General features: G+C 38.8%; 1 pseudogene; it reads left to right on the top strand.

The window, feature by feature from the left end:
- The first annotated feature begins 5091 nt into the window (after positions 1 to 5091).
- Positions 5092 to 5741, top strand: LOC109433898 (hypoxanthine-guanine phosphoribosyltransferase; annotated as a pseudogene).
- Positions 5742 to 6274: the final 533 nt, after the last annotated feature.

The following is a 6274-nucleotide window of genomic DNA, read 5'->3' as shown; positions in this document are numbered from 1 at the left end:
CTCCCAATATGCATTAATTTTGGCCAACTGTATTATCACCACCATAACATCATTGACTGCTTAATATATTATTAAAAACAGGGTGTGAGCTCAATTCCACCCATCTGTGTGCCTTTAGTTCAGAAGTAAAAGATGGTAATTTACTTCCCTATTAATTTGATTTATGATTTCCAGTTATGCAGGTTGTTAATTTTCTTTTCCTTTTTTTTTTTTTTTTTTTTTTTAAAGATTTTATTGGGGAAGGGGAACAGGACTTTATTGGGGAACAGTGTGTACTTCCAGGACTTTTTTCCAAGTCAAGTTGTTGTCCTTTCAATCTTAGTTGTGGAGGGCACAGCTCAGCTCCAGGTCCAGTTGCCATTGCCCACCAACCCTTGCGGGAGTCGAACCGGCAACCTTGTGGTAGAGAGGACACATTCCAACCAACTGAGCCATCCAGGAGCTCAGTGGCAGCTCAGCTCAAGGTGCTGTGTTCAATCTTAGTTGCAGGGGGCGGAACCCACCATCCCTTGGGGGACTCGAGGAATTGAACTGGCAACCTTGTGGTTGAGAGCCCACTGGCCCATGTGGGAATCGAACCGGCAGCCTTCAGAGTTAGGAGCATGGAGCTCTAACCGCCTGAGCCACCGGGCCGGCCCCTCAGGTTGTTAATTTTCAAGCAGAGATCAGAACAGGAAATGGCTGTTTTTATTTCTATTCATGTTTTTTTTTTTTTTTAAATTGGGGAATATTGGGGAACAGTGTGTTTCTCCAGGGCCCATTAGCTCCAAGTTGTTGTCCTTCAATCTAGTTGTGGAGGGTGCAGCTTAGCTCCAAGTCCAGTCACCATTTTCACCGTTTTCAATCTTAGTTGCAGGGGGCACAGCCCACCATCCCATGTGGGAATTGAACTGGCAACCTTGTTGTTGCACGCTCGCACTCTAAACAACTGAGCCATCCAGCCGCCCCTCCAGAAGCTCAGCGGCAGCTTATTGTCTTCAATCTAGTTGTGGAGGGCGCAGCTCACTGGCCCATGTGGGAATCGAACCAGCAACCTCGTTGTTCAGAGCTCACGCTCAACCAACTGAGCCATCTGGCCGCCCCTCTATTCATGTTTTGCAATGTGATTTAAATGGTTCTCACAAAGGTTAAGATCCTTTAAACCACATCACCTTTAACGGTCTCCAGTAGCATTCAGGGCATTGGAAAAATAGCTGTTTTATGGAAAACAAGGACATTAAGGTCTTGTGGCAACATGCATACTGTTTGCACATAAGATCCTTAATATTAGGGATGTTTTCCATTCTCTATGTGGCAGGAGGTGAAGAAAGCAAGAAAAGAGTGATATGATCCATAGTTGCAGGTTCTGAAGTTTCTGGTACCATGTAAATTCCACTGTTTTGCCTGCTCAGTAAGGTCGATTTTAAAATGTGGTGGCAACCAATGATTTTGAAGTGGTCGTTTCTCAGATTTTAGGGTTTAATAAGAATTACTTGGAGATGCATATAAAAATGCAGATTTTTGCCCAATTCTCTGAGATGTTGATTCAATATATCTTTAGGGTAGGCTCATGGATTTGCAGAACTTCCAAAAGTTCTCTCCCCCATAAAGCAATGAGAAAACCAGTTAAATTTTTCAGAATTCTAAAAATTAGCCAAAATCTTGCACCAACCCAAGGAACATTTATTCAAGAAAAGTGGCCAAATCTTGGTAAAAATGGCAAGCACTATGGAGTTTTTAACTTGCTCTCGTTCTAACACTCTCTCTCCAGCTCCACAGTAACCTTGAAAACCAGTAGTCTGAAGTCATGGGGAAATCCAGTAGCCTGGCAGCCAGCAGAGGGAGCTGGGGTTGCAGCTCCTTCAAAGCCTCCTTCCCAAAGAATTCTCATGATTTGACTTCTATGACGGTTCCCTGCAATTCCACTTGCAAGGCAGTCTTTATTTCACCTGATTTGAAGCTCATCTAGTGAAAAAAGCCTTTTCCCCAGGGACATTTGTCAAAAACATTTAGAAGCAATTGTTTAATTTCATGGTTGCCTGAGGTGTGGATAACAGCTGGGGCAAACAATAGGCTTTATTTAAAAAAAAAAGCTTAAAAGGAAAAGCTGGGTTATGAGATTTTCACAGAGCTATGTATGATGAGCTCCAATTCATTCTTGGGAATTTAGAAACACATACATGTTGGGTTATGTGCAAGCTCAAGAATAACATGAGAGAGCCCTAAATTCTCACCTCTGGCTGACCTTGAGGCTCTGCACAAGCAGGAAGTAAAGGATAAGATGAAATTATCAACTGCCTGGCTGAGTATTGAAAGCAAGCTTCAATATGCACACAAAATCCTTTGTCAAAGACTTATTGGTTCAAATTATTTAAGAAAATCTTGTCCAATAATTAGTTGACACTAAGCAAACCAAGCAGAGACCTCAATGGCCAAACATGACCAAGGAATACAGATTTTACAGAAATACTTCAGAAAGGTCACTATACAAACAAACAAACAAAAACAATAATGACAAACAGCAACAACAACACATCCTGGTGGGAGAGTATAAAGAAATCTGATTTCTAGATTTACCAGATTATATTACTTAAAATTCCAGTTTTCAATTAAAAATTATGAGACATACAAAGAAACAAGTATAGCCCATACACAGGAAAAAAGCAATCAATAAAAACTGTTCTTGAAGAAACCCAGACATTGGACTCAGTAGACAAAGACTTTAAATCAGCTATCTTCAATATGTTCAACTAAATGAAACATTTATAAAGAACTAAAGAAACATTCGAGAATGGTATCTCACCACAGAAAATATCAAGAGACAGAATTTATGAAAAAGAACCAAATACAAATTCTAGACTTGAAAAGTATAATAACTGAAATGAAAAATTCACTAGAGGGACTCAGCAACATATTTGAACAGGCAGAAGAAAGAATCAGAGAACTTTAAGATAGGTCAATGGAGATTATCCAGTCTGAGGAAGAGAAAGGAAAATGAATGGACAAAGTGCACAGAACCGCAGAGACCTCTGAGTCACCATTAAGTGTGCCAACATAATGGGAGTCCCAGAAGAAAAGGAAAGGAGCAAAAAGAATATTTGAAGAATAATGGCTGAAAACACCCCAGATTTGATTGAAAAAATCTGTAGATAGAAGCTCAACAAACTCCAAGTAGAATAAACAGAAAAAGGCCCACACCAAGGTACATCATAATCAATTTTTTAAAAATTTATTGGGGTGACAATTGTTAGTAAAATTACATAGATTTCAGGTGTACAATTCTGTATTACATCATCTATAAATCCCATTGTGTGTTTACCACCCAGAGTCAGTTCTCCTTCCATCACCATATATTTGATCCCTTACCCTCATCTCCCACCCCCCACCCCTCTTACCCTCTGGAAACCACTAAACTATTGTCTGTGTCTATGAGTTTTGTTTCTCATTTGTTTGTATGTTCTTTCGTTGTTTTTGGTTTAAATACCACATATCAGTGAAATCATATGGTTCTCTGCTTTTTCTGTCTGACTTATTTCGCTTAGCATTATACTCTCAAGATCCATCCATGTTGTCACAAATGTCCCTATATCATCCTTTCTTACCACCGAATAGTATTCTATTATGTATATATACCACAACTTCTTTATCCATTCATCTATCGAAGGACATTTTGGTTATTTCCATGTCTTGGCCACCGTAAACAAAGCTGCAATGAACATTGGAGCACACATGTCTTTATGTATAAATGTTTTCAGATTTTTTGGGTAGATACCCAGGAGAGGGATTGCTGGGTCATATGGTAATTCTATTCGTAACTTTTTGAGGAACCTCCACACTGCCTTCCATAACGGCTGCACCAGTCTGCATTCCCACCAACAGTGTATGAGGGTTCCTTTTTCTCCACAGCCTCTCCAACACTTGTTACTATTTGTCTTGTTGATGATAGCCATTCTGACTGGGGTGAGGTGCTAATCAAATTTTTGAAAGACAAGGAGGGAATCTCAAAAGCAGCAAGAGAAGCAACTCATCACATTCAAAGGAGCATCAATAAGACTAAAAGCTGGTATCTCGTCAGAAACTGCAGAAGCCAGAAAGCAATGGGGGGACACATTTGAAGTGCTGAAAGAAAAATTAGCAATCAAGAATTCTGTATTTGGCAAAACTACCCTGCAAAAATTAAAAAGAAATTAAGATATTCTCAGAAAAATAAAACAGAGAGAATTCATCACTAGCAATCCTGCGCTGCAAGATATGCTAAAGAGAGTCCTTCAGTCTGAAATGAAAAGTCACTATACAGTAACTTAAATTTACATGAAGAAATAAAGAAAGTAAAGGCAACTACAGAGGTAAACATAAAAGACATTATTAATGTATTTTTGTTGGTAAGTCTCTTTTCTTCTATCTGATTTAAAAGACAACTGCATAAAGCACTTATAAATTGGTGTCGGTGTGCATGTTTTAATTCAGTTCATAAAAATGTAATCTGTATGACAATACTAGCACAAAGGAGGAGGAGAGAATAAAGCTATATAGGAGCAAACATCTGTAGTATTGAGATTAAGTCGTATTAATCAGAGCTAGATTCTTATAAGGTAAGATGTTAATTGTAGTCCCAAGAGCAACCACTGAAAAAAAAAAACACCTCAAAAATATAGTAAAAGTTATGACAAAGGAATTAAAATGGCACACTATAAAATGTCTATTTAAGACAAAGACAGTAACAGAGATGTGTTTGAGAGTTAGCAGACCAGGAAGTTTGGAGAAGAGAACGGCGCAGAGTGAGAAGATAAAATTGGAGATGTGGGTAGGATCTTAATGTTCACGCAGAGCCTCATAAGCTAATGGCAGGCAGTTTGGAGTCTGAAATACAGTGGGTTCTGGTGTCTCTGCCTCGCCCTTTGTCTCTGTCTCTGTCTCCCTCTCTCATAGATAAAATGAATAGCAGGCAGAATCTTGAGTGTGCCTCCCTCTTCTGGGGACCCCTGACTGATACAAGTGTAACAGGGTATAGAACCAAGCTAAGAAAGTCCAGCTAGGTTTAGACCATTAAATAATTATTCAAGAAAAGCACAACTTGGGACACACTCAGCCGGCGCACCTGCTGGTTCCAGGATGACAACTCGCAGCCCCAGCATCGTGATTAGTGATGATGAACCAGGTTATGACCTCAATTTATTGGTATACCTAATCATTACACTGAGGATTTGGAAAAGGTGTTTATTCCTCACAGACTAATTACAGCCAGGACCAAATGGCTTGCTCGAGTGTGATGATGGAAATGGGAGACCATCACATCACAGCCTCTGCGTACTCAAGGTGGGCTATCAATTCTTTGCTGACCTGCTGGATTACATCAAAGCACTGAACAGAAATAGTGATAGATCCATTCCTACGACTGTAGATTTTATCAGACTGAAGAGCTACTGTAATGACCAGGTAACAGGAGACATAAAAGTAATTAGAGATGATTTCTCAACTTTAACTGGAAAAAATGTCTTGATTGTTTAAGATATAATTGACAATTGAAGATATAATTGATAATTGCTTTTCTTGGTCAAGCAGCATAATCCAAAAATGCTCAAGGTCGCAAGTTTGCTGGTAAAAAGGATCCCTCCAAGTGCTGGGTATAGACCAGACTTTGTTGGATTTCAGATTCCAGACAAGTTTGCTGTAGGATATGCCCTTGACTATAATGGATACTTCAGCGATTTGAATCATGTTGTGTTATTAATGAAACCGGAAAAGCAAAATACAAAGCCTGAGATGAGAGTTCAAGTTGAGTTTGGAAATATTTGGAGTCCCATTGAAATTATGGGTAAAGTTATCAAATGTTCTAGTTCTGTGGCCAGCTGCTTAGCAGAACTTATTGCATGTATCTTCTAGGAATTTTATTGTTTTGGATTTTAGAAATGTCAGTTGCTGCATTCCTGAACTCTTTATTTGCACTATGAACCTATGGACTATCAGTTCCCTTTAGGTGGATTGTTGTTTGACTTGTAAATGAAAAAGCTCTTAAACCACACCAACTGCTGAATGAAAACATTGAAATGCAAGAAACATTTAAAGAGAAGATATGTTAGTTTTTTAATTGGTATTTTCATTTTTATATAATCAAGAAAGAACAGAAGTGATTGAATATTGTTAATTATACCACTGTGTGCTTAGAAAAGTGAGTAGCAGTCAGTTTTCATACCAATGACAGCATCTAAGAGATATTGTTATGTCATATAAACCATATGCCTTGGAATTACTTTAGTAGTGTTTCAGTATTATTAACTGTATTTTGCCACTTGGT

This window comes from Rhinolophus sinicus, linkage group LG11 (genome assembly GCF_036562045.2).
Source record: "Rhinolophus sinicus isolate RSC01 linkage group LG11, ASM3656204v1, whole genome shotgun sequence".
Taxonomy (NCBI): Eukaryota; Metazoa; Chordata; class Mammalia; order Chiroptera; family Rhinolophidae; genus Rhinolophus; species Rhinolophus sinicus.
This window is presented reverse-complemented; position numbering and strand designations above follow the sequence as displayed.